This window comes from Melospiza georgiana, chromosome W, assembly GCF_028018845.1.
Source record: "Melospiza georgiana isolate bMelGeo1 chromosome W, bMelGeo1.pri, whole genome shotgun sequence".
Classification (NCBI taxonomy): domain Eukaryota; kingdom Metazoa; phylum Chordata; class Aves; order Passeriformes; family Passerellidae; genus Melospiza; species Melospiza georgiana.
The window spans coordinates 19784430-19797047 of NC_080464.1; positions in this window are offsets into that span (position 1 = coordinate 19784430).

A 12618-nucleotide genomic window follows, 5' to 3' on the forward strand; every position below is an offset into this window, starting at 1 on the left:
TTTGCACACTCCTCACTTTTCCAATCACATGAACGTTCGATTGGAAGCTGTTTTGGACGACTTTTCTTTTCTTCCTGCCAAACACTTGGCAGACATCTGTGCAACGTCTAGAACACGATGGGAGTTGTTTTCTGTGCTGGCACAGTTTTTCCTAGCCAGACATAGTGGAAAAGCTTTTTGCCGAGATGTAGATGAGAAGAGGCGCTAAAGACGAAGGTAGGATGCTGTCCGGAGCTAAGAGCCGCTCCGGGGCGTCTTTCGGCAGAAGCCGCGCTAAGGAGAGCACTGTGAGCGGCATAATCGTCTTTGCGCGAAGAAGCCGCTTCTTCGGCTCCGGGAGCCGGGATGAGCGGCAGCTTGGAAAAGGTAAAGAAGCAAGCTGTAAAACTCTGGGATTGTGTGCGCACCTTGCCAACTATTAGAAAACAGTACTTTTGCACTCTCCTGACTTTTCCAATCACATGAACATTCGATTGGAAGCTGTTTTGGACAACTTTTCTTTTCTTCCTGCCAAACACTTGGCAGACATCTGTGCAACGTCTAGAACACGATGGGAGATGTTTTCAGTGCTGGCACAGTTTTTCCGAGCCAGACATAGTGGAAAAGCTTTTTGCCGAAATGTAGATGAGAAGGGGCGCTAAAGACGAAGGTAGGATGCTGTCCGGAGCTAAGAGCCGCTCCCGGGCGTCCTTCGGCAGAAGCCGCGCTAAGGAGAGCACTGTGAGCGGCACAATCGTCTTTGCGCGAAGAAGCCGCATCTTCGGCTCCGGGAGCCGGGGAGAGCGGCAGCTTCGGGAAGGTGAAGAAGCAAGCTGTACAACACTGGGATTGTGTGCGCACCTTGCCAACTATTAGAAAACAGTACTTTTGCACTGTCCTGACTTTTCCAATAACATGAACATTCGATCGGAAGCTGTTTTGGACAACTTTTCTTTTCTTCCTGCCAAACACTTGGCAGACATCCGTGCAACGTCTAGAACACGATGGGAGATGTTTTCTGTGCTGGCACAGTTTTTCCTAGCCAGACATAGTGGAAAAGCTTTTTGCCGAGATGTAAATGAGAAGAGGCGCTAAAGACGAAGGTAGGATGCTGTCCGGAGCTAAGAGCCGCTTCGGGGCGTCTTTCGGCAGAAGCCGCGCTAAGGAGAGCACTGTGAGCGGCACAATCGTCTTTGCGCTAGGAAGCCGCTTCTTCGGCTCCGGGAGTCGGGGAGAGCGGCAGCTTCGGGAAGGTGAAGAAGCAAGCTGTACAACACTGGGATTGTGTGCGCACCTTGCCAACTATTAGAAAACAGTACTTTTGCACTGTCCTGACTTTTCCAATCACATGAACATTCGATCAGAAGCTGTTTTGGACAACTTTTCTTTTCTTCCTGCCAAACACTTGGCAGACATCCGTGCAACGTCTAGAACACGATGGGAGATGTTTTCTGTGCTGGCACAGTTTTTCCTAGCCAGGCATAGTGGAAAAGCTTTTTGCCGAGATGTAGATGAGAAGAGGCGCTAAAGACGAAGGTTGGATGCTGTCCGGAGCTAAGAGCCGCTCCCGGGCGTCTTACGGCAGAAGCCGCGCTAAGGAGAGCACTGTGGGCGACACAATCGTCTTTGCGCAAAGAAGCCGCTTCTTCAGCTCCGGGAGCCGGAGAGAGCGGCAGCTTCGGGAAGGTGAAGAAGCAAGCTGTACAACACTGGGATTGTGTGCGCACCTTTCCAACTGATACAAAACAGTACTTTTGCGCTCTCCTGACTTTTCCAATCACATGAACGTTCGATTGGAAGCTGTTTTGGACAACTTTTCTTTTCTTCCTGCCAAACACTTGGCAGACATCCGTGCAACGTCTAGAACACGATGGGAGATGTTTTCTGTGCTGGCACAGTTTTTCCTAGCCAGACATAGTGGAAAAGCTTTTTGCCGAGATGTAAATGAGAAGACGCGCTAAAGACGAAGGTAGGATGCTGTCCGGAGCTAAGAGCCGCTCCGGGGCGTCTTTCGGCAGAAGCCGCGCTAAGGAGAGCACTGTGAGGGGCACAATCGTCTTTGCGCGAAGAAGCCGCTTCTTCGGCTCCGGGAGCCGGGTAGAGCGGCAACTTGGAAAAGGTAAAGAAGCAAGCTGTACAACACTGGGATTGTGTGCGCACCTTGCCAACTATTAGAAAACAGTACTTTTGCACTCTCCTGACTTTTCCAATCACATGAACGTTCGATTGGAAGCTGTTTTGGACAACTTTTCTTTTCTTCCTGCCAAACACTTGGCAGACATCCGTGCAACGTCTAGAACACGATTGGAGATGTTTTCTGTGCTGGCACAGTTTTTCCGAGCCAGACATAGTGGAAAAGCTTTTTGCCGAGATGTAGATGAGAAGAGGCGCTAAAGACGAAGGTAGGATGCTGTCCGGAGCTAAGAGCCGCTCCCGGGCGTCTTTCGGCAGAAGCCGCGCTAAGGAGAGCACTGTGAGCGGCACAATCGTCTTTGCGCGAAGAAGCCGCTTCTTCGGCTCCGGGAGCCGGAGAGAGCGGCAGCTTCGGGAAGGTGAAGAAGCAAGCTGTACAACACTGGGATTGTGTGCGCACCTTGCCAACTGATACAAAACAGTACTTTTGCACACTCCTCACTTTTCCAATCACATGAACGTTCGATTGGAAGCTGTTTTGGACGACTTTTCTTTTCTTCCTGCCAAACACTTGGCAGACATCCGTGCAACGTCTGGAACACGATGGGAGATGTTTTCTGTGCTGGCACAGTTTTTCCTAGCCAGACATAGTGGAAAAGCTTTTTGCCGAGATGTAAATGAGAAGAGGCGCTAAAGACGAAGGTAGGATGCTGTCCGGAGCTAAGAGCCGCTTCGGGGCGTCTTTCGGCAGAAGCCGCGCTAAGGAGAGCACTGTGAGCGGCACAATCGTCTTTACGCGAAGAAGCCGCTTCTTCGGCTCCGGGAGCCGGGGAGAGCGGCAGCTTCGGGAAGGTGAAGAAGCAAGCTGTACAACACTGGGATTGTGTGCGCACCTTGCCAACTATTAGAAAACAGTACTTTTGCACTGTCCTGACTTTTCCAATCACATGAACATTCGATCGGAAGCTGTTTTGGACAACTTTTCTTTTCTTCCTGCCAAACACTTGGCAGACATCTGTGCAACGTCTAGAACACGATGGGAGATGTTTTCTGTGCTGGCACAGTTTTTCCTAGCCAGACATAGTGAAAAAGCTTTTGGCCGAGATGTAAATGAGAAGACGCGCTAAAGACGAAGGTAGGATGCTGTCCGGAGCTAAGAGCCGCTCCGGGGCGTCTTTCGGCAGAAGCCGCGCTAAGGAGAGCACTGTGAGGGGCACAATCGTCTTTGCGCGAAGAAGCCACTTCTTCGGCTCCGGGAGCCGGGTAGAGCGGCAACTTGGAAAAGGTAAAGAAGCAAGCTGTACAACACTGGGATTGTGTGCGCACCTTGCCAAATATTAGAAAACAGTACTTTTGCACTCTCCTGACTTTTCCAATCACATGAACGTTCGATTGGAAGCTGTTTTGGACAACTTTTCTTTTCTTCCTGCCAAACACTTGGCAGACATCCGTGCAACGTCTAGAACACGATTGGAGATGTTTTCTGTGCTGGCACAGTTTTTCCGAGCCAGACATAGTGGAAAAGCTTTTTGCCGAGATGTAGATGAGAAGAGGCGCTAAAGACGAAGGTAGGATGCTGTCCGGAGCTAAGAGCCGCTCCCGGGCGTCTTTCGGCAGAAGCCGCGCTAAGGAGAGCACTGTGAGCGGCACAATCGTCTTTGCGCGAAGAAGCCGCTTCTTCGGCTCCGGGAGCCGGAGAGAGCGGCAGCTTCGGGAAGGTGAAGAAGCAAGCTGTACAACACTGGGATTGTGTGCGCACCTTGCCAACTGATACAAAACAGTACTTTTGCACACTCCTCACTTTTCCAATCACATGAACGTTCGATTGGAAGCTGTTTTGGACGACTTTTCTTTTCTTCCTGCCAAACACTTGGCAGACATCCGTGCAACGTCTGGAACACGATGGGAGATGTTTTCTGTGCTGGCACAGTTTTTCCTAGCCAGACATAGTGGAAAAGCTTTTTGTCGAGATGTAAATGAGAAGAGGCGCTAAAGACGAAGGTAGGATGCTGTCCGGAGCTAAGAGCCGCTTCGGGGCGTCTTTCGGCAGAAGCCGCGCTAAGGAGAGCACTGTGAGCGGCACAATCGTCTTTACGCGAAGAAGCCGCTTCTTCGGCTCCGGGAGCCGGGGAGAGCGGCAGCTTCGGGAAGGTGAAGAAGCAAGCTGTACAACACTGGGATTGTGTGCGCACCTTGCCAACTATTAGAAAACAGTACTTTTGCACTGTCCTGACTTTTCCAATCACATGAACATTCGATCGGAAGCTGTTTTGGACAACTTTTCTTTTCTTCCTGCCAAACACTTGGCAGACATCTGTGCAACGTCTAGAACACGATGGGAGATGTTTTCTGTGCTGGCACAGTTTTTCCTAGCCAGACATAGTGAAAAAGCTTTTGGCCGAGATGTAGATGAGAAGAGGCGCTAAAGACGAAGGTAGGATGCTGTCCGGAGCTAAGAGCCGCTCCGGGGCGTCTTTCGGCAGAAGCCGCGCTAAGGAGAGCACTGTGAGCGGCACAATCGTCTTTGCGCGAAGAAGCCGCTTCTTCGGCTCCGGGAGCCGGGTAGAGCGGCAACTTGGAAAAGGTAATGAAGCAAGCTGTACAACACTGGGATTGTGTGCGCACCTTGCCAAATATTAGAAAACAGTACTTTTGCACTCTCCTGACTTTTCCAGTCACATGAACATTCGATTGGAAGCTGTTTTGGACAACTTTTTTTTTCTTCCTGCCAAACACTTGGCAGAAATCCGTGCAACGTCTAGAACACGATGGGAGATGTTTTCTGTGCTGGCACAGTTTTTCCTAGCCAGGCATAGTGGAAAAGCTTTTTGCTGAGATGTAGATGAGAAGAGGCGCTAAAGACGAAGGTTGGATGCTGTCCGGAGCTAAGAGCCGCTCCCGGGCGTCCTTCGGCAGAAGCTGCGCTAAGGAGAGCACTGTGAGCCGCACAATCGTCTTTGCGCGAAGAAGCCGCATCTTCGGCTCCGGGAGCCGGGGAGAGCGGCAGCTTCGGGAAGGTGAAGAAGCAAGCTGTACAACACTGGGATTGTGTGCGCACCTTGCCAACTATTAGAAAACAGTACTTTTGCACTGTCCTGACTTTTCCAATCACATGAACATTCGATCGGAAGCTGTTTTGGACAACTTTTCTTTTCTTCCTGCCAAACACTTGGCAGACATCCGTGCAACGTCTAGAACACGATGGGAGATGTTTTCTGTGCTGGCACAGTTTTTCCTAGCCAGTCATAGTGGGAAAGCTTTTTGCCGAGATGTAGATGAGAAGAGGCGCTAAAGACGAAGGTTGGATGCTGTCCGGAGCTAAGAGCCGCTCCCGGGCGTCTTACGGCAGAAGCCGCGCTAAGGAGAGCACTGAGGGCGACACAATCGTCTTTGCGCAAAGAAGCCGCTTCTTCAGCTCCGGGAGCCGGAGAGAGCGGCAGCTTCGGGAAGGTGAAGAAGCAAGCTGTACAACACTGGGATTGTGTGCGCACCTTGCCAACTGATACAAAACAGTACTTTTGCACTCTCCTGATTTTTCCAATCACATGAACGTTCGATTGGAAGCTGTTTTGGACAACTTTTCTTTTCTTCCTGCCAAACACTTGGCAGACATCCGTGCAACGTCCAGAACACGATGGGAGATGTTTTCTGTGCTGGCACAGTTTTTCCTAGCCAGACATAGTGGAAAAGCTTTTTGCCGAGATGTAAATGAGAAGACGCGCTAAAGACGAAGGTAGGATGCTGTCCGGAGCTAAGAGCCGCTCCGGGGCGTCTTTCGGCAGAAGCCGCGCTAAGGAGAGCACTGTGAGGGGCACAATCGTCTTTGCGCGAAGAAGCCGCTTCTTCGGCTCCGGGAGCCGGGTAGAGCGGCAACTTGGAAAAGGTAAAGAAGCAAGCTGTACAACACTGGGATTGTGTGCGCACCTTGCCAACTATTAGAAAACAGTACTTTTGCACTCTCCTGACTTTTCCAATCACATGAACGTTCGATTGGAAGCTGTTTTGGACAACTTTTCTTTTCTTCCTGCCAAACACTTGGCAGACATCCGTGCAACGTCTAGAACACGATTGGAGATGTTTTCTGTGCTGGCACAGTTTTTCCTAGCCAGACATAGTGGAAAAGCTTTTTGCCGAGATGTAGATGAGAAGAGGCGCTGAAGACGAAGGTAGGATGCTGTCCGGAGCTAAGAGCCGCTCCGGGGCGTCTTTCGGCAGAAGCCGCGCTAAGGAGAGCACTGTGAGCGGCACAATCGTCTTTGCGCGAGGAAGCCGCTTCTTCGGCTCCGGGAGCCGGAGAGAGCGGCAGCTTCGGGAAGGTGAAGAAGCAAGCTGTACAACACTGGGATTGCGTGCGCACCTTGCCAACTGATACAAAAGAGTACTTTTGCACACTCCTCACTTTTCCAATCACATGAACGTTCGATTGGAAGCTGTTTTGGACGACTTTTCTTTTCTTCCTGCCAAACACTTGGCAGACATCTGTGCAACGTCTAGAACACGATGGGAGATGTTTTCTGTGCTGGCACAGTTTTTCCTAGCCAGACATAGTGGAAAAGCTTTTTGCCGAGATGTAGATGAGAAGAGGCGCTAAAGACGAAGGTAGGATGCTGTCCGGAGCTAAGAGCCGCTCCGGGGCGTCTTTCGGCAGAAGCCGCGCTAAGGAGAGCACTGTGAGCGGCACAATCGTCTTTGCGCGAAGAAGCCGCTTCTTCGGCTCCGGGAGCCGGGTAAAACGGCAACTTGGAAAAGGTAAAGAAGCAAGCTGTACAACACTGGGATTGTGTGGCCACCTTGCCAAATATTAGAAAACAGTACTTTTGCACTCTCCTGACTTTTCCAGTCACATGAACATTCGATTGGAAGCTGTTTTGGACAACTTTTTTTTTCTTCCTGCCAAACACTTTGCAGAAATCCGTGCAACGTCTAGAACACGATGGGAGATTTTTTCTGTGCTGGCACATTTTTTCCGAGCCAGACATAGTGGAAAAGCTTTTTGCCGAAATGTAGATGAGAAGAGGCGCTAAAGACGAAGGTAGGATGCTGTCCGGAGCTAAGAGCCGCTCCCGGGCGTCCTTCGGCAGAAGCCGCGCTAAGGAGAGCACTGTGAGCGGCACAATCGTCTTTGCGCGAAGAAGCCGCATCTTCGGCTCCGGGAGCCGGAGAGAGCGGCAGCTTCGGGAAGGTGAAGAAGCAAGCTGTACAACACTGGGATTGTGTGCGCACCTTGCCAACTATTAGAAAACAGTACTTTTGCACTGTCCTGACTTTTCCAATCACATGAACATTCGATCGGAAGCTGTTTTGGAAAACTTTTCTTTGCTTCCTGCCAAACACTTGGCAGACATCCGTGCAACGTCTAGAAGACGATGGGAGATGTTTTCTGTGCTGGCACAGTTTTTCCTAGCCAGGCATATTGGAAAAGCTTTTTGCCGAGATGTAGATGAGAAGAGGCGCTAAAGACGAAGCTAGGATGCTGTCCGGAGCTAAGAGCCGCTCCCGGGCGTCTTTCGGCAGAAGCCGCGCTAAGGAGAGCACTGTGAGCGGCACAATGGTCTTTGCGCGAAGAAGCCGCTTCTTTAGCTCCGGGAGCCGGAGACAGCGGCAGCTTCGGGAAGGTGAAGAAGCAAGCTGTACAACACTGGGATTGTGTGCGCACCTTGCCAACTATTAGAAAACAGTACTTTTGCACTCTCCTGACTTTTCCAATCACATGAACATTCGATTGGAAGCTGTTTTGGACAACTTTTCTTTTCTTCCTGCCAAACACTTGGCAGACATCTGTGCAACGTCTAGAACACGATGGGAGATGTTTTCAGTGCTGGCACAGTTTTTCCGAGCCAGACATAGTGGAAAAGCTTTTTGCCGAAATGTAGATGAGAAGGGGCGCTAAAGACGAAGGTAGGATGCTGTCCGGAGCTAAGAGCCGCTCCCGGGCGTCCTTCGGCAGAAGCCGCGCTAAGGAGAGCACTGTGAGCGGCACAATCGTCTTTGCGCGAAGAAGCCGCATCTTCGGCTCCGGGAGCCGGGGAGAGCGGCAGCTTCGGGAAGGTGAAGAAGCAAGCTGTACAACACTGGGATTGTGTGCGCACCTTGCCAACTATTAGAAAACAGCACTTTTGCACTGTCCTGACTTTTCCAATAACATGAACATTCGATCGGAAGCTGTTTTGGACAACTTTTCTTTTCTTCCTGCCAAACACTTGGCAGACATCCGTGCAACGTCTAGAACACGATGGGAGATGTTTTCTGTGCTGGCACAGTTTTTCCTAGCCAGACATAGTGGAAAAGCTTTTTGCCGAGATGTAAATGAGAAGAGGCGCTAAAGACGAAGGTAGGATGCTGTCCGGAGCTAAGAGCCGCTTCGGGGCGTCTTTCGGCAGAAGCCGCGCTAAGGAGAGCACTGTGAGCGGCACAATCGTCTTTGCGCTAGGAAGCCGCTTCTTCGGCTCCGGGAGCCGGGGAGAGCGGCAGCTTCGGGAAGGTGAAGAAGCAAGCTGTACAACACTGGGATTGTGTGCGCACCTTGCCAACTATTAGAAAACAGTACTTTTGCACTGTCCTGACTTTTCCAATCACATGAACATTCGATCAGAAGCTGTTTTGGACAACTTTTCTTTTCTTCCTGCCAAACACTTGGCAGACATCCGTGCAACGTCTAGAACACGATGGGAGATGTTTTCTGTGCTGGCACAGTTTTTCCTAGCCAGGCATAGTGGAAAAGCTTTTTGCCGAGATGTAGATGAGAAGAGGCGCTAAAGACGAAGGTTGGATGCTGTCCGGAGCTAAGAGCCGCTCCCGGGCGTCTTACGGCAGAAGCCGCGCTAAGGAGAGCACTGTGGGCGACACAATCGTCTTTGCGCAAAGAAGCCGCTTCTTCAGCTCCGGGAGCCGGAGAGAGCGGCAGCTTCGGGAAGGTGAAGAAGCAAGCTGTACAACACTGGGATTGTGTGCGCACCTTGCCAACTGATACAAAACAGTACTTTTGCGCTCTCCTGACTTTTCCAATCACATGAACGTTCGATTGGAAGCTGTTTTGGACAACTTTTCTTTTCTTCCTGCCAAACACTTGGCAGACATCCGTGCAACGTCTAGAACACGATGGGAGATGTTTTCTGTGCTGGCACAGTTTTTCCTAGCCAGACATAGTGGAAAAGCTTTTTGCCGAGATGTAAATGAGAAGACGCGCTAAAGACGAAGGTAGGATGCTGTCCGGAGCTAAGAGCCGCTCCGGGGCGTCTTTCGGCAGAAGCCGCGCTAAGGAGAGCACTGTGAGGGGCACAATCATCTTTGCGCGAAGAAGCCGCTTCTTCGGCTCCGGGAGCCGGGTAGAGCGGCAACTTGGAAAAGGTAAAGAAGCAAGCTGTACAACACTGGGATTGTGTGCGCACCTTGCCAACTATTAGAAAACAGTACTTTTGCACTCTCCTGACTTTTCCAATCACATGAACGTTCGATTGGAAGCTGTTTTGGACAACTTTTCTTTTCTTCCTGCCAAACACTTGGCAGACATCCGTGCAACGTCTAGAACACGATTGGAGATGTTTTCTGTGCTGGCACAGTTTTTCCTAGCCAGACATAGTGGAAAAGCTTTTTGCCGAGATGTAGATGAGAAGAGGCGCTAAAGACGAAGGTAGGATGCTGTCCGGAGCTAAGAGCCGCTCCCGGGCGTCTTTCGGCAGAAGCCGCGCTAAGGAGAGCACTGTGAGCGGCACAATCGTCTTTGCGCGAAGAAGCCGCTTCTTCGGCTCCGGGAGCCGGAGAGAGCGGCAGCTTCGGGAAGGTGAAGAAGCAAGCTGTACAACACTGGGATTGTGTGCGCACCTTGCCAACTATTAGAAAACAGTACATTTGCACTCTCCTGACTTTTCCAATCACATGAACGTTTGATTGGAAGCTGTTTTGGACAACTTTTCTTTTCTTCCTGCCAAACACTTGGCAGACATCCGTGCAACGTCTAGAACACGATTGGAGATGTTTTCTGTGCTGGCACAGTTTTTCCTAGCCAGACATAGTGGAAAAGCTTTTTGCCGAGATGTAAATGAGAAGAGGCGCTAAAGACGAAGGTAGGATGCTGTCCGGAGCTAAGAGCCGCTCCGGGGCGTCTTTCGGCAGAAGCCGCGCTAAGGAGAGCACTGTGAGCGGCACAATCGTCTTTGCGCGAAGAAGCCGCTTCTTCGGCTCCGGGAGCCGGGTAGAGCGGCAACTTGGAAAAGGTAAAGAAGCAAGCTGTACAACACTGGGATTGTGTGCACACCTTGCCAACTGATACAAAACAGTACTTTTGCAGTCTCCTGACTTTTCCAGGCACATGAACATTCGATTGGAAGCTGTTTTGGACAACTTTTCTTTTCTTCCTGCCAAACACTTGGCAGACATCCGTGCAACGTCTAGAACACGATGGGAGATGTTTTCTGTGCTGGCACAGTTTTTCCTAGCCAGACATAGTGGAAAAGCTTTTTGCCGAGATGTAGATGAGAAGAGGCGCTAAAGACGAAGGTAGGATGCTGTCCGGAGCTAAGAGCCGCTCCCGGGCGTCTTTCGGCAGAAGCCGCGCTAAGGAGAGCACTGTGGGCGACACAATCGTCTTTGCGCAAAGAAGCCCCATCTTCAGCTCCGGGAGCCGGAGAGAGCGGCAGCTTCGGGAAGGTGAAGAAGCAAGCTGTACAACACTGGGATTGTGTGCGCACCTTGCCAATTATTAGAAAACAGTACTTTTGCACTGTCCTGACTTTTCCAATCACATGAACATTCGATTGGAAGCTGTTTTGGACAACTTTTCTTTTCCTCCTGCCAAACACTTGGCAGACATCCGTGCAACGTCTAGAACACGATGGGAGATGTTTTCTGTGCTGGCACAGTTTTTCCTAGCCAGGCATAGTGGAAAAGCTTTTTGCCGAGATGTAGATGAGAAGAGGCGCTAAAGACGAAGGTTGGATGCTGTCCGGAGCTAAGAGCCGCTCCCGGGCGTCCTTCGACAGAAGCCGCGCTAAGGAGAGCACTGTGAGCGGCACAATCGTCTTTGCGCGAAGATGCCGCTTCTTTAGCTCCGGGAGCCGGAGAGAGCGGCAGCTTCGGGAAGGTGAAGAAGCAAGATGTACAACACTGGGATTGTGTGCGCACCTTGCCAACTATTAGAAAACAGTACTTTTGCACTCTCCTGACTTTTCCAATCACATGAACGTTCGATTGGAAGCTGTTTTGGACAACTTTTCTTTTCTTCCTGCCAAACACTTGGCAGACATCTGTGCAACGTCTAGAACACGATGGGAGATGTTTTCTGTGCTGGCACAGTTTTTCCGAGCCAGACATAGTGGAAAAGCTTTTTGCTGAGATGTAGATGAGAAGAGGCGCTAAAGACGAAGGTAGGATGCTGTCCGGAGCCAAGAGCCGCTCCCGGGCGTCTTTGGGCAGAAGCCGCGCTAAGGAGAGCACTGTGAGCGGCACAATCGTCTTTGCGCGAAGAAGCCGCTTCTTCGGCTCCGGGAGCCGGAGAGAGCGGCAGCTTCGGGAAGGTGAAGAAGCAAGCTGTACAACACTGGGATTGTGTGCGCACCTTGCCAACTATTAGAAAACAGTACTTTTGCACTGTCCTGACTTTTCCAATCACATGAACATTCGATCGGAAGCTGTTTTGGACAACTTTTCTTTTCTTCCTGCCAAACACTTGGCAGACATCCGTGCAACGTCTAGAACACGATGGGAGATGTTTTCTGTGCTGGCACAGTTTTTCCTAGCCAGGCATATTGGAAAAGCTTTTTGCCGAGATGTAGATGAGAAGAGGCGCTAAAGACGAAGGTAGGATGCTGTCCGGAGCTAAGAGCCGCTCCCGGGCGTCTTTCGGCAGAAGCCGCGCTAAGGAGAGCACTGTGAGCGGCACAATCGTCTTTGCGCGAAGAAGCCGCTTCTTTAGCTCCGGGAGCCGGAGAGAGCGGCAGCTTCGGGAAGGTGAAGAAGCAAGATGTACAACACTGGGATTGTGTGCGCACCTTGCCAACTATTACAAAACAGTACTTTTGCACTCTCCTGACTTTTCCAATCACATGAACGTTCGATTGGAAGCTGTTTTGGACGACTTTTCTTTTCTTCCTGCCAAACACTTGGCAGACATCCGTGCAACGTCTAGAACACGATGGGAGATGTTTTCTGTGCTAGCACAGTTTTTCCTAGCCAGACATAGTGGAAAAGCTTTTTGCCGAGATGTAAATTAGAAGAGGCGCTAAAGACGAAGGTAGGATGCTGTCCGGAGCTAAGAGCCGCTTCGGGGCGTCTTTCGGCAGAAGCCGCGCTAAGGAGAGCACTGTGAGCGGCACAATCGTCGTTGCGCGAAGAAGCCGCATCTTCGGCTCCGGGAGCCGGAGAGAGCGGCAGCTTCGGGAAGGTGAAGAAGCAAGCTGTACAACACTGGGATTGTGTGCGCACCTTGCCAACTGATACAAAACAGTACTTTTGCACTCTCCTGATTTTTCCAATCACATGAACGTTCGATTGGAAGCTGTTTTGGACAAC